General features: G+C 42.2%; 2 long non-coding RNA genes across 4 annotated transcripts in view; one reads left to right on the top strand and one right to left on the bottom strand.

The window, feature by feature from the left end:
- Positions 1–25,096, top strand: part of LOC143419122 (uncharacterized) — a 305,825-nt gene that overhangs the window by 242,024 nt on the left and 38,705 nt on the right. The window lies entirely within an intron of this gene.
- Positions 20,525–23,228, bottom strand: LOC143419120 (uncharacterized). Of its 3 annotated transcripts, XR_013099101.1 has the most exons (5): positions 23,093–23,228; positions 22,257–22,355; positions 22,106–22,186; positions 20,741–20,892; positions 20,525–20,658 (listed from the first exon to the last, which is right to left on the bottom strand). It is a non-coding gene; the product is annotated as an uncharacterized LOC143419120 (long non-coding RNA). The 3 variants fall into 3 exon arrangements; XR_013099100.1 differs by having other exon boundaries at positions 22,106–22,355; XR_013099102.1 differs by lacking the exons at positions 22,106–22,186; positions 22,257–22,355; positions 23,093–23,228 and adding an exon at positions 20,968–21,438.

The following is a 25,096-nucleotide window of genomic DNA, read 5'->3' as shown; positions in this document are numbered from 1 at the left end:
GTCTATCTGGACTCTGGTTGGCCATTTGTATGACCATAGCCCTTTCACCTCTTTAAATTCATTGTAGAACCCACATCAGCCTGTCAGTAGGCCAATAATGGAACAACACATGCATGTTTTCACATGTTTCTAAATTCGTTAAACAACCATGCAGTAAATGCTCACCTAGCACCTTCATTGTCGCTTGAGCCAGACTACTTTACAGGGCCTGAGATCTTAAGGATTTGCAGCCACTCTACTTTTAAATCCAAGTAAGCCTGCAGTTCGAGAGTGAAGTGCGCTACAGGGAGAGATATACTGTCTCTTTGTAGTCCCACTCTCACTGCAGCATTCTATTTCAATTGAGAGGCTTTTTAGGAAGCTTTTAGATCCATCTGAAAATAATGAATTACAATAGTCCAGCCTAGAAGTAAGAGATGCATGAAGTCTATTTTCAGTATCGCACTGAGACAGGAGTCTTTTGGGGAATACCTTGCCTTTAGACCCGGTCAAATCTGAACATGAATTTGATACATTGTAGTCCATATACTCACAAAAAACTGGCATGCACCAAGAATGGCTAACTGAAGGCTGGGCAGTTCTGATCTCCAAGACTCCCCAGAAGCAACCCGTCCCATCCAAATACCGACCAATAACTTACCTTAGCACAACATGGAAGCTCCTGTCAGGCATCATACTGGCTAAGATGAATAGGCACATGGGTCAATGCAAGAGCAGGGCACAGAAAGGAATTGGGAAGGATACCAGACCGAACAGTCAAAACTGTAAGACCATACTGGCCAACCATGTGCATTACTTGAGTAGACTATAAAATACACTACGACTCAGTGTCTCACACATATATCCTGAAATGGTTAGAACTGTACAAGATCAACAGGACCCTAAGAGCCTTCATCAAGGTTTCGGTGGGGATGTGGTGAAAAACACTAGAGGCCACCTCCAAGCCAGTTGCAAAAGTTGATATCAAGTGTGGGCTTTGTGCCTACTACTGTTTTGAATGGGCCTGAACCCAGTTAGCCAGATCACTGACAAGACTGGCTATACTGACCACATGGATGGCATCAAGCTTTGCAAGCCAGAAGTGAACAAGACATTGATTCACTGATCTAAATCACAAGGATCTACAGAGAGAAGTCACCAGAATGCCATTTGGACTGGACACGTATAGTCCAATGGTAACAATGAGTAGGTAGTCAGAAGTGAGGGGATTGTACAATCACAGCAACACTGTGCCACTGAGAGTAGCTACAAGTCAAGAAGGCAAGTTCTGAGTAGTCAGCTGAGGGGAAAAACAAGATCAGGGCGATCAACACTATGCCCCAGTGAGTCGTCAGATACCCTGCTGGGATAATAAGCTGGCCAATGGTCAAAATGGGATAGAAGTCCAGAAGGGCACAATCCTAGAAATGACAAAGACCTGCAGGATCTTCAAGCTCCCAGGTCTCTTGTAGAGGATCTGAGCTTGAAGGACAAAGACCACCCACAGGGCAAGTGGGGATACTACTGAGTGTAGACTTATGAGATACCAAACCACAAGTAGTAGTGTTTGCTTTGTTTTCACTGACCATATAAAATAGGGAGGCTCTATTCAAATGAATAAGAGGGGTATGTTTTTTGTATGTAAGTCCAAGTTGGTCAGGATTAACAGTAGTGTCTTCATTCAGTTAACATTCAATTATTTAATATAATGAAGTCAATGAGCCTCCTTGACTATGGCATTTTTTATTGTTACTGAAATGACATGTAATATTTCATAAGAATGTGTACTTTTGCTAAACTTTTAGATCCAGTTGGCCATAATCTACGATAAAAAAAAAAAAAGATTTATTTGATATAACATTGACCTAACATAACTTGACCACCTGCTACATCATTAACATCAGTACACTCTTAATGAGCTAATAACATGTTATACTACACTCACAACTGATTACTCCAAAAATGTTGGGAATGTTTGCTTTGACATTCAGACAAAGAGCGATTCATAAGACCCTTATGAAAAGGACACCGAGGGAACAGTTTACCCTGCCCGGGATAGGGTTACCGGGGCCCCGCCCTGGAGCCAGGCCCGGGGAGGGTGCCCGAGGGCGAGCGTCTGGTGGCCGGGCCTTAGTCCATGGGGCCCGGCCGGGCACAGCCCGAAGAGGAGACATGGGCCCATCCTCCCGCAGGCCCACCACCCGCAGGAGGCGCCATAGGGGTCGGGTGCATTGTGTGCCGGGTGGCGGCCAGGAGCGGAGGCCCTGGAGGACTGACCCCCGGCTGCCAAGACTGGCAATAGGGACATGGAATGTCACCTCTCTGGTGGGGAAGGAGCCTGAGTTAGTGCGTGAGGTTGAGAGGTACCGGCTAGATATAGTCGGGCTCACCTCTACACATGGCTTGGGCTCTGGAACCAGTCTCCTGGAGAGGGGCTGGACTCTGTCTCAGTCTGGAGTTGCCCCTGGTGAGAGGGGGCGGGCTGGGGTGGGTATCCTAATATCCCCTCGGCTTGCTGCCGGTACGTTGGGGTTTTTCCCGGTGGACGAGAGGGTTTGTTCCCTGCGCCTTAGGGTCGGGGAACGGGTCCTGACTGTCATCTGCGCTTATGCGCCGAGTGGCAGTTCAGAGTACCCAGCCTTCTTAGAGTCCCTGGGGGGGGGGGCTGGAGGGTGCTCCACCTGGAGACTCTGTTGTCCTGCTGGGAGACTTCAATGCTCACGTGGGTAACGACAGCGAGACCTGGAGGGGCGTGATTGGGAGGAACGGCCTCCCTGATCTGAACCCGAGCGGTGCTCTGTTATTGGACTTCTGTGCTAATCACAGTTTGGCCATAACGAACACCCTGTTCGAACATAAGAGTGTCCATAAGTGCACGTGGCACCAGGACGCTCTAGGCCGTAGGTCGATGATCGATTTTGTAATCGTATCAGCAGATCTGCGACCATATGTTCTGGACACTCGGGTAAAGAGAGGGGCTGAGCTGTCAACTGATCACCACCTGGTGGTGAGTTGGATCAGGTGGCGGGGGAAGACGCTGGACAGACCTGGTGCACCTAAACGCGTAGTGAGGGTGTGCTGGGAACGTCTAGCAGAGGCCCCAGTCCGCGAGATCTTCAACGCACACCTCCGGCAGAGCTTCAACAGCATTCCGAGGGAGACTGGGGACATTGAGTCCGAATGGACCAAATTCAGCGTCTCCATTGCCGAAGCTGCTGCATTGAGCTGCGGCCGCAAGGTGGTTGGTGCCTGCCGTGGTGGTAATCCCCGAACCAAATGGTGGACACCAGAGGTGAAGGGAGCCACCAGACTGAAGAAGGAGTCCTATCGGGCTTGGTTAGCCTGTGGGACTCCGGAGGCAGCCGACAGGTATCGACAGGCCAAGCGGAATGCGGCTCGGGCAGTGGCTGAAGCAAAAACTCGGGTGTGGGAGGAGTTCGGAGAGGCCATGGAAAAAGACTTTCGGACTGCCTCGAAGAGATTCTGGCAAACCGTCAGACGTCTCAGGAGGGGAAAGCGGTGCTCTACCTGCACTGTGTATAGTGCTGGCGGAGAGCTGCTGACGTCGACTGAGAAAATTGTCAGGCGGTGGAAGGAATACTTCGAGGACCTCCTTAATCCCACTGACACGTCTTCCGAGGAGGAAGCAGAGTCTGGGGATGACGGGAATGACCTGCCAATTTCCGGGGACGAGGTCACTGAGGCAGTTAAACAACTCCTTGGTGGCAGAGCCCCTGGTGTTGATGAGGTCCGCCCCGAGTTCCTGAAGGCTCTGGACGTTGTAGGGCTGTCCTGGTTGACACGCCTCTGCAATGTTGCGTGGAGATCAGGGGCAGTACCTGTGGACTGGCAGACCGGGGTGGTGGTCCCCATCTTTAAGAAAGGGGACCAGAGGGTGTGTTCCAACTACAGGGGGATCACACTCCTCAGCCTCCCTGGGAAAGTCTATGCCAGGGTGCTGGAAAGGAGAGTTCGTCCGTTAGTCGAACCTCGGATACAGGAGGAACAATGCGGTTTTCGTCCTGGTCGCGGAACACTGGACCAGCTCTTTATCCTCTCCAGGATACTTGAGGGTTCATGGGAGTTTGCCCAACCAGTCTACATGTGTTTTGTGGACTTGGAGAAGGCATTCGACCGTGTCCCTCGGGGTGTCCTGTGGGAAGTGTTGCGGGAGTATGGGGTGTCTGGCCCATTGCTACGGGCCATTCGATCCCTATACAACCGTTGCAAGAGCTTGGTTCGCATTGCCGGCAATAAGTCGGACTCGTTCCTGGTGGGTGATGGGCTCCGCCAGGGCTGCCCTTTGTCTCCGGTTCTGTTCATAATTTTTATGGACAGGATTTCTAGGCGCAGCCAAGTGGCGGAGGGCTTTCGCTTTGGTGGCCTCAGAATCTCATCTCTGATCTTTGCAGATGATGTGCTTCTTTTGGCTTCATCGGGTGAGGGCCTCCAGCTCGCACTGGAACAGTTCGCAGCCGAGTGTGAAGCAGCGGGAATGAGGATCAGCACCTCCAAATCTGAGGCCATGGTTCCCAGCCGGAAAAGGGTGGAGTGCCCACTCCGGGTCGGGGATGAGTTCCTGCCCCAAGTGGAGGAGTTCAAGTATCTCGGGGTCTTGTTCGCGAGTGATGGGAGAAGGGAGCCGGAGATCGACAGACGGATTGGGGCTGCAGCTGCAGTAATGCGGACGCTACACCGGTCCGTCGTGGTGAAGAGGGAGCTGAGTGTAAAAGCGAAGCTCTCAATTTACCGGTCGATCTACGTCCCTACCCTCACCTATGGCCACGAGCTGTGGGTAGTGACCGAAAGAACGAGATCGCGGATACAAGCGGCAGAAATGAGCTTCCTCCGAAGGGTGGCTGGCCTCTCCCTTAGAGATAGGGTGAGAAGTTCGGCCATCCGGGAGGGGCTCAGAGTAGAGCAGCTGCTGCTCCACATCGAAAGGAGCCAGCTGAGGTGGTTCGGGCATCTGACAAGGATGCCCCCTGGGCGCCTCCTGGGTGAGGTGTTCCAGGCATGTCCCACCGGGAGGAGGCCCCAGGGCAGACCCAGGACACGCTGGAGAGATTATATCTCTCGGCTGGCCTGGGAACGCCTTGGTATTCCCCCGGATAAGCTGGAGGAGGTGGCTGGGGAGAGGGAGGTCTGGGCCTCTTTGCTTAGGCTGCTGCCCCCGCGACCCGGCCCCAGACAAAGCGGATGAAGATGGATGGATGGATGGATGGATGGATGTTTGTTTTGCTCATTTTTTGTTTGTTTGTTTGTTTGTTATGCCTGGAACTGCTGAACATGGCAACAGGATTCACTAAATTATGCTTACAGTTTTAGTGCAGAAATCGTAACTAAATACATTTAAAATGAAAACTGGAGTTGGAAATGAAAACAGTGAATAGTGTGAAACATATAGCTAATCATGCTGCTGATGTTACATATACAAAAGGTGGATGTCCTTCTTGACATTCAGATATGTTTGTTGTACTGTTGTCATGTCCAAAACAATGTAGCAGCATTACAGGACAGATGGAGGACTTAGCATTTAGCATAGTTGTTAATGAATTTATGCAAGATGGAGGACTGACAGCTCGTTTGGCAGACCACCAACACATCTCTATGGGTGTTTGTGTATCTTGGCATTCTTGGCTAAACGTCTGTCTGTTTTGGAGTTCTTGGCAATGAAGACATTTCAAAAGTCATGTTAGTACTGCAGTCTGTGATATAAAAGCCATTTTTTTTAATAAAGAAAAGTTGAGCTAGTTAGTAGTTAGCCAGTACACTGGCTTCATGTGTTCCCAGTTACTATGACTTGAAAGCTCAGCATGCCTCCTGCAACACCGATACTCTGTGTTACTGATTGTCGTCTCATGGTGAGGTGTGCTGGAGGCACACTATGAAATTTAAGGAATAGAAACATTCTTTTAGCATCCTCACCTCTACCATATTCTATGTGCTTATGTAAGTATGTGTTTTTACATCATTTATTATCTTTGTTGCATCCTTGAACCAGTTTCATGACAGTAGAAGGCATCAGACTGGGTAACCCAAAAACAAACCGTCCCATGTCCTTGGCAATGGTTTTTCAATATTACTATTCAATACTACTCTCTTACATTTTTACACTTTCAAACTGTTCTTGTTGTTCTTCATGTAGATTTAGATTTGCCATTAAATGTAGTCCAAAAGTCATTTTTTGCTATTCACCAGTAACTGATGCCATAGTTTGAGTTTGCAAATGTTTTTTGAAGTGTGAAAAAAAGAAAAAAATCGATGTTTCAATACCTGTCATACAGTACTGTGCAAAGGTCTTGAGCAACCCCTCATTTCTTTAGCTTTTGCTGCCAAGGAGCTATGTTTCCTTGTAAATTTTTAAAGTGGTCTTGAGCAATCGTTCTCGAGGCTTTCTGAAAGTTCACTCATTTTCAATCCCGCAGAGGTGGCAAAAGTACGGACATTCTTTACTTAGAAGTAAAAGTGCAGACACCTGTGTTCAAAAAGTACTCCAGTTAAAGTTGAAGTACTGAATGAACTTCTTAAATCAAGTAAAATCAATCAAGTAAAAAAGTACAGGGCCTTAAATGTACTCAAAGTAAGAAAGTAAAAAAGTAGCTCTTTGAAGGACAATTCTACCATTTATTTTTATGCAAAAGTAACTAAATTATGTATGATACAAAATAATAATAATAAATAATAGTAGTACATGAGAATACGAATGTTATTTGAATCTAAATTCTAATTTTGATATTTGCACTTAGCTTGAATCTATTATGTAGTGACACAGGCTGTTTTCTGTTGCCTACATTGTGGCTGGTTTTAGATGTCAAGCTTTCCTTCACATCTAAAAAGTCAAGGGGTTAAAGTGAGACTCAGCACAGTGAGGAACCCTAAGATCAGTTGGAATGGTTCAGCATGGGAAAATCTCAACTTGTTATTTGGATCGCTACGACTCCACACGAAATGCCTGGTTTTCTAATACAATTGAGTACCACCTAATGTGCAAGGTCATAGCAATGTGGCCGAACAGCCCATGACGTAATTATTATGCGCAAGGCGATGATAAACCTGCTGATATACCATCCATCTGTGCCTTTTTGTCAGACTCAGGGACCATGGCGTTGGTTTTTGTAACCATTTCCCTCATTGATGGATTTTAAAAAATGGTGATTTTCGTGATTGAGATACTCTTATGACTGCTCAAGTGAACACAACCTGCTAGGCTCGCTTTGGAAATCTGGCTGAGCAGGCACTATGACCTAATGGAAAAGCCTGAAAACCATGGCAAATGGTGTAGAAAAAGATGATGGCACATGCAGATGTATGCAACAGCACAGGGCTCCACACAAAAAATCATTAGCTGCCCTCTGCCACCCCTGGCAGAGGGGTGGCCATCACAGGTGACCCCCCCACCCCCACCCCTCCATCACAGGTGAGACCCTCCCCCCCAAATAATGTGCCAAAAGACAAAAAAAAATAGTACAGATTTGTGATTAAAAATGACAACATTATCTGCATTTTATATCAAATGTCACTAGCCGCTAACTTGAATATCACCTCCCTTCTTCCTCGCCTGTCTGTCTTACAACTTTCTCCAACTGAGTGAAGTTATCTAGCACTTTGGAGTTTTAGCTAGTAACAACTGTGCGACAGACTGGACGCAAGTTCGTTCGTGCTTATCCTCTTCAGCAGCTGTAGCTTGATGCAAAAATATCACAACTACGACTTAAAGACAAAAATCTAGGGAACAAAAAGTTGTCTGAAAAATAAGTACTCAAGTAAACTACAAATACCTGAAAACTCTACTTTAGTACAGTAACAAATTGTTTGTATATGTTTGTTTGCACATGTCCATGGTGGATAAATCTTTGGTTTCTGAAGAATGACTGATGGGAGCTATCATAAGAAGCTGCTGTTCATGCTCTGAGATCGGGAGCCAGGCTTTGTGTAGAAACAGACCAACCGCTAGCAAATGGATGAGCTTCTATGATTTATCATTAGAACAGATAACAGGAATATGATGTGTTATTGTAGGTTAAACGGTTTGAAATGTTTGAAATGAGCTCAGCCTTCAGCAATTATGTAATCCAAATACATTTGGGGAACATTTTTCTGCAGAATAATACTTTATATTTTTGATAATTTATGTATAATTTGCCAGTAATACAGCTTTATGTGTCCTGAAATGCTGTGATTGTCTTTTATTCCTTCTTTTGCTGAAGGTCTAAAAAAAAACCTCCTCCAGTTCCCATCATCAGTTAATTTCTGGTAATGTAGTAGAGATTTCAATAACTATACAAGCAAGTGCAGAAAAGTGACTGTGTTTGCTTGCCTTTCTATAAAGTACAGTAACTTTCATCACAAATGACTTGACCTTGGCGAATCTTTCTGTGAATGTGTGTGTGAATGGGTGGGTGACTGGTTCTGTAAAGCGCTTTGGGGTCCTTAGGGACTAGTAAAGCGCTATACAAATACAGGCCATTTACCATTTTCTGATCAATAGAAATAAGTTAAAAGAAACAATGAAGTAATTTACTAAAACCCAACAGATGTATTTTCTACATTCACTTTCACCTTGAATATACAGTTTGCCAAAGAGGTCTGATTTTGCAAATATTCTTATTCCCATTTTTCAGTAAGAGTTACCGGATAATTGAACCTCTGTGTAGTCACATTATCTGGCTTTTAAAACTTCACATATCAAACTGTCAATTTGACTTCTTAGGCCTCTAATTTTCATTCAACCTCCTTAAACCTGTCAGTTATTAATTTTGTCTACTATTTGTTAAAAAAAAAAGTAATGTGGGGACAAAATCCTTTCAGAATTAGTCTCGAGATCCCCAGAATGATAACAATTATCCTTCTTTTCATTGCTGCTTAGGTTTGAATGGTGCTATTGTTCATCTTTATTTGCGCTTTGTTCACCAAACAAATTGTTGCTTTATTTCAACCAGAAAAAAAGGACCAGTAAGGGAGTTATTAAAGATCAGTGTAACTTTCCAAAGTGGTAGGATTGTGGATGAGAGTGTTTGATGGGTAAATTGGGAGCTGTGGGGGCCAGAGACTCCACAGCCTTGAGTCTCAGCACCACGCCAATGCTGAACAATCTGTAATTGGCACCAGATAGGGGCACCCGACTGTCACCCATAAGGATAGTCAGAGAAGAAGGAGAATAAAGGAGCCTGGATAACAAAATGGCAAAACCAGTGAGGGATCTACTGCTGTGAGAACTTTAAATCAACTGTGGGGGTTTCTCTGTTTTTCCTTCATTTCCATCTGTCTGCCTTGATTTCTTCAGAACTTTCCAATATTTTTTTTGGATTGTTATTATTTTACAGTGTAAGCATGTTTCTACATTCACTATCAATAACCGTGCCTTAGTTTTCTGCACTCCTTATGATTATACTATGCATTTGCTCCCAGTTTTTCATCAAGGTACCTTTTATTCCTTTTTTATTCTGACTAATTTTTCGACTATCTCCAGTCCTCTTGTGCTTTTGCTAAACACATTTTACTATTATTTCAACTTCTAATCTTTTGCTGGCCAGGGAAATCACAAGTATATTGATGAACATATAGCTAAACCTATACCTGAGCCTGCGTCAGACTTAGGAACTGTCCAGGGTGTAGACGTCTCTCACCTTATGGTAACTGGGTTCCAGCCCCCCACATGACCCTGATAAACATAGGCAGAGGAGAATGGATGTTTGGTTATACTAATTTTAACACTGATTGTTAAAATAAAATTAAAAAGCGGCTCCATTTAATTTGATTGAAACTGACTGTCACACAGAAATAACTTGATGTCACTGTACAAAGACCACTGTTGCCAACTTAGTGACTTTGTTGCTATATTTAGCGAGTTTCCAGACCCCCTTAGTGACTTTTTTTCTAAAAAGCAACTAGCAACAAATCTGGCGACTTGTTCTGGTGTTATTGGAGACTTATTTATGACACCTTTTTGACGTGAAAGCGCATATCGCTCTTACTCTCAACAAGTAGTGGGTGTTGCCGTGGGCATCTCGCACGTGCCAAAGCGCTCACAGGCGGAGGATAGTCCTCCCCAGCTCCTATCAGGGCAGGAGATGCTCACACCTACGCGTCCAAACTGCCTATAAACACACACACACACAAAGTAACTCCACCAGAGTGCCTATTTCAGGTCACTTTTGCCAGCACCAAGCCCGGATAAAGGAGCAGGGTTGGAATTGTGACATTAAAAAAAACAATAATTGCTAAAAGAATTTAATTTGTAGTTCTAAATAAATTCTAAATACATTTAGGATATTTTTTACTCACTTTATGTCTCTTCCATGATGTTATTTCTCTCCCCAACAACGTAGGTTACAATTACATTAGCATGACCAATTGTGCAAATTAAGCGATGACATCATTTAGTTACTTCTAGCGACTTTTAGGACAGCCAATAGCAATTTCCTTATTGAGGAGTTGGCAACACTGGCAAAGACTGTTTTTCTGTGATTTTTGTACTTCAGTTGCTTAGCACTCTTTTCACAAATTAAAATATTAGACTGATGGTATTATGGAGTTGTCTTATAATCAGCTGAAACGACCAAAACCAAGAATGATTTTGTCCATCTTTTATTATCTTTCTTTTATTAGATCATGCTAAGCCCCTCTATCATGACGGCAAGAACAAAATAAAATAAATAAACACCTTAATTTTGATTTAATTAAGATGTTTATTAAGTTAATTTCTTAAAGCCACTTGCTAAAACATCAAACTAGAGAAAGAGCTTTTGAAGCCCAAAAGGAACTATAATGAGAAATTAGGCGGGGCAATACATAAGGACACTGGAACAGAAGCTGGACTAGAAGAACAGCAGGGAGGTCCGGAGAGGGCTAACGAAACTTTCAGGTCATGGAAAGATTTGGGGAACGGTCCAGGATAGTGACAGTAAGGAGTGGGTAGATGAACTGAATCTGTTTATCAACAGGTTTGAAATAGCACAGAAGGTCGGGAGCAGAAAGGCACAGATAAGCTCTGTGAGGTCATCATGCACATATGTAACCTGAGCCTTTGTCTGGAGAAGGTCCCTGTGGTGTGGAAGACTTCCTATCCGGTCGTTAAGTGATGACGTGACGAATCCTACTTCCGGGCCTCAAAAAGCTCCTAAAACAGTCAGCGATCACTGTTGACCTCCCTCGGCTTTTATTACCGCTAATCATTTATTTAAGCTCAGTTTTTAAAACCTTAGGATGTAACTACAGCCCAGCCCATGCAGCAGTATATGAATGGCTAACCTGGTATTGTGGATGGATTATCTCAGTTGTTCTCCTGGCTGAAGTTTGGTCCTTTTACAGCATCCTGCCATGCGATTACATTTGTTCCTGACCACCGAGAACACTCACGTTAACTTTTATCGAGTGGAAAAAAAGTTAGCTTGTTTATATATTATGCTAACATAGCTGTGTCGCTAGCGGTTACGTAGCACATCATTATATACCAGCTAACCAAACTTCAGTAACCCTACAAACGTCACTGCTGTTTAGTTTTCTGTCTTCATTTATGCTGGAAGTGATAGCAGAGCTGTACGTTTTCATTTGTTTCCAAAACCCCGCAGTCAGGACATGCTATATTGTATTTAGATGGAAGCTAGTGAGCTAACTTCCTGCTAACCTCTAACTCCGTTAAATGTCATAAATTCCGTTTTCATGAATGCCTGGATGTTAAGCTCAATTGTTACACCTGGTAGAGCAGAACGCTGATCATTTTATTAAAGATGAAAGACAGTTTTTCAACTCTCAGTAATGCCATAGTGATCGTTTGATATATGGACCTGCAGCGGAGTTTAGGCCCAGACACGGCTAGTGACGTCAGACTTAACGACCGGATGTGGTTCCGGTACCGAAGACTCTATGACCCAGGGAGCCTAACCACTGCAGACCTGTGGTCTTATTGTCCCACCTGATGAAGCCCCTGGAGAGGACCATTCTCCACCACCTCCATCTCTGGTGAGCATGCTGCTCAACCCCCTTACCATCCTCTTATTGGTATGAATGATGCACTCATTTACCTCCTTCACAGGTCACTCTCACACCTGGAGTACTAGAAACACTGTGAAGGTCAAGCTTTTTGGCTTGTCTAGTGCCTTCAGTAAATTCCAACTGGCACTGAAGAGGGAGAAGCTGGAAGGAGCACGAGTCAATAGTCACCTGACTGTAAGGACAATAAACGACCTCACCAATGGACTGCAGTACGTGAGGCTTCAGGACTGTGGTGAACCTCAGGTTACGAAACCTTGTCCTTTACTCTTTAGCCTCTACACTTCAGGTTTCAGATACACCATGAACTGCCACCTCCAGATGTTCTCAAATGATACAGCTATCACTGGATATGTATCTGAGGGGAACAATCTGGAGTAAAGGAAGGTCATCGTCAACTTTGTCATCTTGCCTGAACTCAATTTCTGGAGAAAACCACCACCCATCACAGCATCTATGGTTTGGACATCCAGGTGGACGACATGTACAAATTATTGCGTCCAGTTGACAATACACTGGACTGCTCACAAAACACTCGTGCTCCATACCAAAAGGGCCATCTGCTGGGCAGGCTGAGGTCTTTTGAGGTGTGCAGAATACTACTATGTTGGCTTCAGGTTGTCTTTTATGTGGTCGTCTGCTGGGGAGGTGGCGGCACAGGTAGTGACAGGAAATGGCAAGAGGGCTGGCTCTGTCCTGGGCATGCCCCAGACTCCAAAGAGGACATGGGTGAGAGGAGGATGTTAACTAGGGTAATGTGCACTATGGACAACACCTGTCACCCCTGCATGAGACTGTGCCAACCACGGTGTAGGACTGAACGCTATCATAGGTCCTTCATCATGACAGCAATCAGACTGTACAATACACACTCAGGATAAATACAGCTTATAAAACCATGTACATCATCATAATTCCCACTGCACTTTATGTACATAAAAAAAAAATCCTGGTGTATTTTACTGTATAAACAAACCATCTGTACATACTGTAGTATTTTGGGTTTTTTAGTTTTTTTTTATTTAATTTTTTTTATTAATTATTTTTCCATTTTTTATTGTTTTAGAATACATCTCTAATTCAACCTTTCATCCTATGTCATATGTGTTGCTGTAAACAAGTGAATTTCCCCAGTGTGGGATTAAATAAGGTCTGTGTCTACACTAATCCCACAGTTACTCTCCCATGCATCCATTTCAGTATGAATCTGTGTAAATGTTAGTCAGACAGAATTAGTCCATATGAATGGGTGAATGAGGCAAGTTGTACAAAGTACTTTGATTATTCAGGTAGAGTAGAAAAGCGCTATATAAGAACCAGTCTTGATTCATTTTCTTGATTTTAACAAATACAAACATCAAGCTGAAAAAAACAATTGAGCATTCTATACACATTTTACATGTAGCTTAGCAGCAGGAACACAAGATCAGTCATGCTCAGACAGTGAATAATGTTCTGTGCTCTTCCTCAAATCCTGAGCTAATCCTTGGAGAGGGCATGAGGAGCTCAGCCATTGGCTGGTGAAAAGGAGCCAGGTGAAAACAACAGTCACCCCAAGTGCTTTATATTGTGAGGCAAAGACTGTATAATAATACAGAGAAAACTCAAAGCGCATGAACCCCTATGAGCAAGCATTTGGCAACAGTAACAAGGAAAAACTTCTTTTTAACAGGAAGAAACATCCAGCAGAACCAAGCTCAGGGAACACGTGTCTCTGGGTTAATATAGCTAACTTAATTCAATTGAGTTCAATTCAGTTTATTTATACAGCGCCACATCACAACAACAGTCACCTCAAGGTGCTTTATATTGTAAGGTAGACCTAAATTAATACATACAGAGAAACACTCAACAATCATATGGCCTTCTATGAGCGACTAGAACATAGGACACACACCAATCATCCAAAATAATTTCACTTTGATCTGCAACAAGTTGAAGCAGTTTTCTGTATTAGGCCATGGGACAGTGAGCTTTAATCTTCAAATATTTATTTTACTTAAACCATCATATTAATGATTTACTACAGCAATGATCACATGGCCCAGGTGTAGTTCACCTCAAATAATTAAACAAACAAGAAAACAGATTTAGGTTTTAACCGAAAGTACCATCAATTTACATTCCTTGCATATATGTTCGATTCAATTCAGTTTTCCTTGTGTAACACCAAATCACAACAACAGTTGCATTGAGGTGCTTTATATTGTAAGGCAGAGGCGATAAGACAATAATACACACACCTCAGAAATGCAGCAATGTTTTTACTTTTTCTTTCTTTATTTAATCTTTCTTTCTTTTTTTACCATTTCATTTTAGTGGTGGTGGTGGTTAATTTAAACTTTAACAAATTATAATTGGTAAGTCTGTTTTCAAAGTCATCTCTGAGCACTGAATACCTTGCAACGTGTAAGAGGGAAGGCAGAACTGCTCAACATGCAGCCCCAGCCATGTGCATGTGTGTGAACATTTGGTATCTCAGGGCCCCCCACAGTCTTTCACCATAGGTGTGCAGATGAAAGCTCTGTTGGTGAATGTGCATACATGCATGCACACATACTCATACAGTTAGGTGCTATTTGAAGTGGCACCCAGCAGCTGAGCTGAGTTGTGGTCATAACTTCAGTTTGACATATCCTCCCATGACTGGAGCATATACGCCCACTCGCTTGCCTTTCTCTATAGCTTAACATGTAGAAATCCACTATGCTTATGAAATCAGTGCCATAATATGGTTGGCTATCTGCTAAAGTGGCGTCAACCCTCATGTCATTTTTTTCTAACCTACTCTTGTGGATATATAATACAAAACCATAGAAAATATCAATTTACAGATGGGTATCATATCATTAATATAAGGAAAAGAAGTTCACCTGAAAAAAAACTGTCAGCATGACTTTTTAGGCTTAAACTGTTAAAAAAGTAAATGTGTAGATCTATAGAAAATGTTCTGTAATTAGACTGTCCTGTAATCATAAAAAAGAAAGTACGGTGCAGATATGTCAGGCCCATTCAGGCTCTTGTGATCAATTATGAATTAGCATTCTGGGTAGTTGCCAAGATTGTGGTGGTGCTAATAATTTCACCAGGCGGAGTAGTAGTGCCATGGGCTGGAACAAAATTTTACATGAGCTGCAGATTATTCTTAGACTTACTCTCATCAGTTGTAGTCATGTCTCTGTCATTTTAGTGGTCAGGTCCAGCTATTCCTATGACTGGAAATGTTTGGATGACCAATTATTTATTGACCTCTACTGGATTTGCAAGAGGTTTTTAATTTTTACTCATATAATCGATTTGTTTTATGTACGCTAATATAAGCTTAATGTGTGTCTGAAAACACGTGTTTGCGTGCACAGACTTATCTGCGATACCTCCAACAGATTTGTTATGAGCCCCATTTATTTAAGACTGTTAATTAAGATCAGTTTTTAATTAATCATGTTCCCTGAATCTGCCGATCATAAATTATTCCTGACAGATAGATGCTAGCTTTCAACGGCAGATGTTTTCTAGCTGCGTGTCAAAGATAGACTTCTTTTAGTTTCTGTGGGCTCACCTGCACATTTTGTGAATGAGATCCTGAACATTTTTCAGTAAAATTTGTCCAGCAATCCTCCTCGGTTGTGTTCAACACAGCAGACGTCTCAATTCACCACATTAAAAAATTAAAGTGTGCACAACATAAAGAACGCACCTGTACGCAACTGCGCTAAAGATGTGATTCTTTTTGGAGAACACTCTAAATAGAAATAACTTAAGAAGAAAAAAGAAAATTTCACTTACACCTTCACTTTCACATAGTGTGATCTCAAAGAACTCCTTCAATTAAAAATGAACAAGAAAAAGAAGAAGAAGCTAAACACTATTTCTTCAAACAGGACAGCCGGTGACACAAAGCAGTTTCCAGCTGTTAGTGTCTGTGTTGTGAGCAGAATCCATTTCCAAAGTCAGATATGTGTGTGAGCTGAGACCATTTAAATAACATTATTTTGAATGCTGGAAAATAAAAGGACACTTTGAGTCAATCAAACTTGACCTGCGCAAATATGGAGATATACTCTATGTAATTAGTTTATAATGTAAATTTGGGTCAACAGGTGGATATTCTGCAGGTTCTTAGAAAGATGCACAGCTTAATGGCTGTAAAAGACATCATACAGTTTCAGATAAATGTGAGACAAGTTAATAAGCAACTACCAGATGCATTGTGGTCATTTTGTATTGAAACTCACATGGAAAATATGTGAAGATTTAAAAACATATAAAAGATATAATTACCTTGTACGTTTTATAACCCCAGTTGTGTAAAATGTAAATCAATACAGAATGTTGTAAATTTTATAAACCTATAATTTATTCACAATAGAACACAGAAAACATATCACATGTTTAAGATGAGAAAATAAAATAAAAGATCTAATTAGATTTAAATTTCATGGTGGCAAAAAAAATTGAGACAGGGTCATGTTTGCCACTGTGCAAGAATTTCTTAACTTTAAACTGAGAAGACCATTTGCTAGACTTTTAGGAGAGTAGCTGTGACACGGATCTGTAGGGGTAGACCCTGTATTTATTTGAGGGGACCCAAATGCAGACGCCTAAGGCACGAAGCACATTTAACTAATAACAAGATGGCCAAAAAAAAATGAGAAACAAAGGCAAAATAACACAGAGTTAAACTAAACTAAGACCATGACAAATTGTCCCGTTCTTGTCTGGTATAGCTATTCAACAATCCGAGATGTTCTTTGTCTTATTATATATTTTTAATTACATGGTGTTGGAATGCTGATGGAAAGTCTGGACTGCAGGCAGACCATTTCAGCAGCTCCTGGTGTAATTGATGTAGTATGTGGGCTAGCATTGTCTTACAAACTAATATTTTATTTTATCTCTTTAAATTCTTAAACGGGTTGGGTCCATTGTATCTTGCTTATCTCTTAACACCTTGTGTTTCTTCAAGGTCTCTGAGATATGTTGACCAGCTTCTCCTCTGTGTTCTGAAGACAAGACTTAAGAACAGGGAGGGATCAAGCTTTGTTAGCCGTAGCTCCTGAACTGTGCAATGAGTTAACTCCCATGTTAATTAGGTGTTTACCCCCACCTTACACATTTTTGAAATATGCCTTAAAACTAACTTTCTCAAATTTCAGAATTGGTTTTGTAAGAGAGCATTTCTGTGGTTTCTCTGGCAGCCACACACTTGGAAGGCATTTGTACAGCAAAGCAAATCATTTAACTATATGTAGCTAAATACATCTTATACTAAGATGCTTAAACCTTTAATGTTTTTCAGTTTTCTTTCTTTCTTTTTTACTTTTATTCCAAAAGGTTTAAAAATGCAGTGCCGGCACACATACTCACGGATGCTAGTTCTGGAACGCTGTATGTTAAAAGAAGTTCATCCAAATGTGTGTAAGACTTTGCCTTTTCCTGTGCTTCATGTGTCAGGGTGTACGCAAACTTTGTAAGTTCACTTTGTAAAAACAGCTTTGTGTGTATGTGTGTGTTTGTGTGTTCATGTGTGTGTGTGTGCGCGCGCTCTTAGGCAGCACCACTAACAGGATTAGCGTGGTCGCGGTGCATGTGTCAGACAGCACATTACGAGTAGACTTCATGCTAAGGCAAAGAACCACGCACTGAGAGAGTGAGAGCAATGAGAAGCTTCTGTGGCAGACTCTGGCTAGAGTGAATTTGCTATACTGGTTAATGAGGTTAATTCTGCTATGACCTCTATATCGCTCACAGTTGTCCTTCTTGTCACTGTTGTTAAGCATTTCTATTTAGATATGTCACACTTCATAACAGCATTAATGGCAGGCACATATTTTAGTGACCTACCTCAGCTTAAGTGAATGGAGAGGAAACACTGCTGACTCGTGGAAAGTAATTCATGTCATACTGGATACATTGTGACTGTGGGTTCATTCTGTTGCCACCCTTTGCAACTCTAAAGGCTTCAACTCTTCTGGGAAGGTTTTCAAAACAAACACGTCTTTATGGACCTTGCTTTGTGCTCTGGTGCACCGCCATATTGGAACAGAAAGGGGGCTAACCCCAAACCGTTTCCACAAAGCTGGGAGCATGGAATAGTCCAGTATGTCTTAGTATGCTGGTGCTTTAAGAGTTCCTTTCACTGGAACTGAAGGGCCAAGATCCAACTCCTGAAAAGAACGCCACACAGCTGACTGTAGAATGTTTAGGAGGAACTTTCCCAAATTGAAATTTCACAGGTGCTTCCTGTCACAGTACAATGCTGGAATTCACTGAGTATTGTATTTGTAAGACATGTCATGCCAGTTTTGAGCAGCAATAGCATAGCTGCATGTGTTCACATTTATAATCTTTGTCTCTGAAACACAGTGAGCATTTTGGAGAGTGAACTCAGTTTTGATAATCAAATCAATAAGGTTTACCAGAACTTCTGTCTATAACATAGAAAACACATCTAAGATTATAAAATCACTCATACTGATTCCATGCTTTCATATCGAGCAGGTTTGATTATTGTAATGTTCTGTTCACAAGATTCCCCGGATTAACAATAGGACAACATCAGCTCATTCAAACTCCAGCAGCCAGAGTTGTTACAGGTGCACGGAAATTTGACCACCGTACGCCAGCACTGGAATCACTTACTTATCCCAGTGCAATAGGAATCCTTTTGTTAGTTCCCAAAGCTCTCAATGGTTCTGCCCCCAGTACATAAGTGACCTGCTGCTTACAACCCAGTCAGACATGCCAGGTCTTCAGGAGCTTTTATTTGTTCCCAGTATCAGACCTTAGTGTGCTGAAGGTGCACAGAGAAATACATATCACTTTTACGTTTTTGTCTTCTTTGTTAATCGCATTGAGTTTAAATATAATGAAATGTGCTACACAAATAAAACAGTCATAGATATTACTAAATAACATTTTTCTTCACTCCAATGCTGGTCACCTTGTTGAGGCTGAAAAAGAGGTACCTCTGTGGCAGAATGAGTCTGCAGTGATGGAATATAGGAAATATGTATTGCACAAATAACTCGTATGAATTCTATGAAATATTTCTATAACTAATATCCAAGTTAAATTACTATCTATTATTAATATGCATTGTCAAGGCGTGTAAGCTATGTGCTATTTAAAAGATGCGCAAGTGGGCAAATGCCCTGAAAATGTTATAGATATTTATTATATCTCTGACACAATAAATCATCACGGAAAATAAAGTACTTACTTTGTAAACAAGCATGTATATCTTGAATATTATCAGCATTAAAACAAGTTCCAATCTCCCCAATTTTTCATCCATAAATCTGAATGTATCCTATATCAAAGAAGGTTAGCCGTGCAATCTACGTTACCATGGTGATGTGTAATGCTGAATAAGTGACATAAAATAAGTGCTAAGCCCAGTTTTGGCTCACTAACCCACGTCTCCCTGAAGACGTGTGAAATGTTATTTATTTATTTGACGGCATCGATTTCTATATTTATCTGTCTTCTCTGCTGGGTTAGATGGAAAAGCCCTCAAACAAAATCAGCTCTGGGATATTATGATATTTCGCAAAGAATAATAAACTGCACAGCAGGGAGAAACATGACCTCTTATTATCGTACTGATCAGTTTAGTTGAGATCACTACATGGAAAAACAAGCAAAGAAATAAAGACTTGTGGGCTGGTTACTGCAGCTGTGTTGTGCGCCTTTCTGTCCTCCATTATAATTATTAAAGAAATTGTGGGAGGGTTTCATGCAGCATGGAGAGAATGTACGATCTACTGTGTGTGGACTGTTTGAATCCAGGCCTGAACAACACAAACAAACAATCATGTGAGATTTACAGAAATAAAACAAGCAAGCAAAACTCATAACCTCATTTATGACTTATGATGATTACTATTTGGTTACAAGTCTTGCTATGCTTTAAGATTAACTTTGGGTATCATGTGAACTACTGTACAATGTGTTGTTTATGGCTCTTCACTGTAACTGTAAAAAGTAACTCACAGCCAGCATCTCACACTGGGTCGGAGGCCAGGGACTAAAAGTATGTTTTTAAATGAGATTTAACTGCAGCGGTGAAGTGGGCTGCCCGATGTACAGTGACACGATTTTGGAGTCACAAATGCAAAAGCTCGATTCCTTCAGAGTTTGCATTGCATCTCTGAAATGCACAAAAGTATCTGGTTTGCTAATCAGAGAGAACAATGAACCTCTGCAGATACAGTAGGATCAGGAGCAAATTATTGGCATGTTTCAATTAAACTGAAGGAAATCGTGTGGTATTCTGATTTGTGAACACCTCATTACTGTCCCCAAAAGTTACTAGGTATTAAACATGAGGACAGGAGTCCTCGTGTTCTGAAAACATTCTAAAGATGCAGAGACAATTCCCTACTATCAGTAGCGGTCCACCAGCCAGCCGGGCACTTGGCCTTAAGATTTTTTTTTTCACCATACAGAGCTGTGGAAAACGTTTGGCTCACTTCTCATTTCTGTATATTCCAACAAGCCTGTGTCATGCACCGAGGCGCACGTGCACAAAAGGATCCAGAAGCAGGCTCAAGTGCTAGCAGGAAAAGACACTTTATTGTAAATAACAAAAGGCGACCCGGGAAAACCAGAGGAGCAAATAAGGAACTAAAAAACCCGGGGAAACAAATGACGCGGGGAAGCCGGAATCGGGACCGTGGGAGGCTGCAACAAAAAGGGGAGAAAATTACTAGTGAGCTGGGAAGCAGGGGAACACAACAAGACAGGATTAGAGTAGTAGGCTTACAATCGGAGTGGGGCCGTGGGGCTCGGGAGGGAAGTGGGAAAGTCCGTGAGAAGGGAATCCGTGGAGTTAGTGACGAGGCCACATGATGCACCGGGTGATCCAGTCGAGCAGGAGGACAGGCAGGTGGCAGACACTGGACGCCGGATTGAAATCTTAAACACATGAAGGCAGATTTAACGCATTTCAAATAAAACATTAGCGCAACGCTTTCACGGGAGTTTAGTTACCACAGAGAGGTGATTAACGGACTGACGTGGAGCATCCGTCAGCGCAGGGTTAAGTAGTCCTCCAGGTAATCACCCCGATGGAAAGCAGGTGTGCCGGTGATGGCCCAGCCCGGGGGTGTGGCTACCCGAGCATCACACACAGACTCCATAGACACAGGACCATGACAGCCTGACTTTCTAGTCATTTTTAAAGTGGACTTCACCAATGTTTTCTAGTCTTTCTGACCAGTTTAATCTTTCACGTTTTCCTACTTTTTCATTCGTTAAATCCTGACCATTTTTAGAGTATTTTAATGTTTGTTTGTTAACCCACTTCACACTGCCCTATACATTTTGATAAAAGACACCTAACTCAAAAGATGAACCAATGCAAAGAATCAATTTTAAATTGCATCTAAATTAAATTAAATTGCATTTAAATTGCAGTGTTTTGTTACTGGCAACCTTTCACAAAAACATCATTTTGTTGTTGCAGATAGTTCAATCTAAGAACAGTGCCAAAGATAACACAGTTTAAAGTAGAATTTTAACACCAACACAAGGCCTCCCTTGCGCAAATAATCGATCGATCGACTGTCTTGTTTTCTTCATGATGAATAAGTCTCTAGAATTAGCGGGGCTTGTGGAAACACAGACCCAACACTTGCCAAGGATCGAACAGTGGTGCACCAGCGACAGGCTCATTGATGGTCACGGGGAGTGAAGGCTGGCCTGTGTGTGCAGTCTAACAGATGAGCTATCATTGCTCAAATTGTTGAACATGTTAATGCGGGTTCTCATATAAAGGTGTCAGAATACACAGTGCATTGCAGTTTGCTGCTTATGGGGTTCATTGGCACAGACCAGTCAAGGTCACCGTGTTGAGCCCTGTACACAGCTCAAAGCGCCAACAGTAGTCACCTCTGCATCAGAACAATAGAAACGTGGCCTGATCTAATAAACCGTGATTTAAAACAAATATATATATATATATATATATATATATATAGCGTCACGTGTCCAGATTTGTGCATGTTGCTTTACTTGGGGAAAGCCTTGCACTAGGATGCACTATGGGAAGAAGGCAAGCTGGCAGTGTGAGCCTTTGGCTCATGTTCTTCTGCCTTCCATGTGGAAATTACTTACACATAACACTTACCTAAGTACTGCTGCAGATCATGTTCATCTTGAAAATGGTATTCCCTGATGGTTATGTCCTCTTTTAGCAGGATAATGTGCTCTGCCACAAAGCCAAAATGGTTCAGGAATGATTTGAGGAGCACAACAACAAATCTGAGATGCTGACTTACCCTCCCGATTCCTGCGATATCAATATCAGTATCTGTGGGTTGTGCTGGACAAAGTAATACTAACGATGTGTGACAGTGTTGCAGGAAGTCGTCCTTTCCCTGCAAATGTTCAGGACAGGAAATGAATAACATCTTCAAGACACTTGAAAATCCTGTTACTGATCCACAACAGATCAAAATAGTTGAGGAGTTTGATTTATAATGGTTTTCTCCAAAGAAAGCCAGAACAATATCAATGCCTTAGGTGGGACATTTTAAGCTGTAATTTTATTTAAGTTATTAAGACATATTATTCTATACGTGGAAGGTGAAGAATGTAACAGAATATCAGCACATCTACAATGTCAGAAAAACTATAGGTTCACAGATATGTGTCTGTACAAGGTTTAGCAACTGGTGACAAAATGTAACCATTTGCTATGGCTGGTACCAAAGCTGTCAAAATAAAGTACTACGTTACACTGAATCTGTGTACTGAGGACAAGTGGTCACTGATACCTAATTCCAATGTCTAACTGCTGTAGAAAGCCATGTATGTGCTCTGGCCTACGGCAGCTGTGCAACAACTCTCCTTTTTACTACGCACTGTACCGTTGAGCTGTGGACTGCGTTTGGGGACAGGAGTGGACAAAGCTTCTGGGGAATGATTTTGACAAAATATGAATGCTGAGCACTTTCCACTGAGGTCTGCTCAAGGAACAATGTGTGCTTCACTTCACACAGTTTCTTGTACACACAAAAATACCTCCTGCTGCTAGCACAGACAGGATTAGTACCCTCACCCCCATTTTCTCTCTTTCTTCAATCATTCTCCATCTCACTCTGTTTTTTCTCACCCAGTAACTTTGTGTCTCCCGTCTGCACAACTCGAGCTACATTCCTGCTTGCAGATTCCATTCGTCTATTCCACGCTCTCCCCTTTTTGCAATGCTCTCCCCGGGGTGCCATAGTATCTCAGTAGGGGGGGGAGCATCACCCCTGCCTTACTTCTCTCTGCAACCACACCCCCATCTTCTTCCTGCTTCCCCTCCAATCATGTCCTGCACATCCAACTTGTCCAATACCAACATTCTCCACACCTGCAGGTCATCATCAGCTTTTAGCCAATAGGAACACGGAATTTCTCTTTCACCACAGGGGGTATAAAGCTCCTCAGCAACAATGAGAAGAAAAAAGGACACTGTAGTAAAAATGGTGACCTAGTTTCCCCTTCTTTTTTCTTGCACACCCACCCTTAAATTCTGCCTTCTCTGAAAGGGAAAAAAGCTTCTTGAGAAAACACAAGTGTGATTTTCAGATCATCTCTGGGTTGAGTAGGCTGTAACACACAGGAAGGCATAATTCGAAGGGTTTAATAAGGTGAAGCAAACAACTCTATCAGCTAAACTGATTCTTCATTCTTAAAAAAAGAAAGTGACTTGTTAGGGGGCAGAAATACTACCACTACCTTAATTTATATTCTAATGAATATGTAACATGGCTGTTAAGAGTTTAAACTGTGGGCAGAGCTGAGGCCCATCTTTTTTATGTATGCCGTCACATAAAAACCTTAAAGAAGACACTTTTGAATAATGTGTAACTTTGTTGAGGTTTAGCATTGGATTACCAGTGAAGACTTCATTTAAAACATTTATATGAGGTAGAGACTGGACTTTAAGGTTGTGGAAAAAAATGCATGTTGACATTAAGTTACGGTTTTATACCACGCTCCTCATATCAAATACCTGAATGGGTTTCCTCAGCATAGTTTCTTGCAGATAAATTAATCACATGGAGAGTCCTCTTCACACAGTAAGGTTAGTTATGGAGTTCACGAGGTTCTGTTTGCATACATAAATGTATACATTTTTCCCTTACGCAGTATCATTAGAAGGTATAGCATACCCTTCTCACCCTGGACACAGTCTGTTTGACCTGCTCCCCTCAGGCAGGAGGCTCCGGTCCATTCGCACCAGAACCTTTCGCCACAAGAACAGTTTCTTCCCCTCTGCTGTTGGACACATGAACAATAACCGTATGACTGTCCCCGCCACTAACACATGACCCTACGCTGTGTCACTGCATCATTCCATGTCTGGCACTGATCACCACCTGCACTCATGTATATATCTTTCTACGTAGCACTCTTAATTCTTATTCTCATGTATATATCTCATGTATATCTCATGCACATATCTTTCTTTCTACATAGCACTTTAATTCTTATTGTTTGCACTGAAGCACCGCAGCAAATTCCTAATGTTGTAAACCTCAACATCTGGCAATAAACCCATTCTGATTCTGATTCTGATTCTGATACATTTTCCCTGCTAAGCAGATGATACTCAACCCTATCTATCCATGAAGCCAGATAACACAACAATTAGTAAATTGCAGGAATGTCGTAAAGACATAAAGACCTGGGTGAGGTCAGCTATGAAAGTCTTAGAAATATGATATCTGACCAGATGCTCACTGTGGATGGCATTACCATTGCCTCCAGTAACACTGTGAGGAACCTTGGAGCCATTTTTCACCATGATATGTTGTTTATATGAGCATATTAAAAAAAATATGTAGGACTGCTTTCTTCCATTTGTGCAATATCTCCTGTCTCAGATTGATGCTGGAAAACTAGTTCATGCATTTATCACTTCCAAGCTGGACTGCTGTAATCATCGTTATAGGGATTTCCCAAAGACGGCCTGAAAGGTTGATCCAACATGCTGGAGCACAAGACTGACAGCAGCTAGAAAGAAAAGAACACATTTTGCTCATACTGACTCTCTTCTTCTGTTAAATCCAGAATTTAATTTAAAATGGTTTCTGTTTGTTCAGCTTCTCTCTGTTTTCACTGTATC

This window comes from Maylandia zebra, linkage group LG6 (assembly GCF_041146795.1).
Source record: "Maylandia zebra isolate NMK-2024a linkage group LG6, Mzebra_GT3a, whole genome shotgun sequence".
Lineage (NCBI taxonomy): Eukaryota > Metazoa > Chordata > Actinopteri > Cichliformes > Cichlidae > Maylandia > Maylandia zebra.
This window is presented reverse-complemented; position numbering and strand designations above follow the sequence as displayed.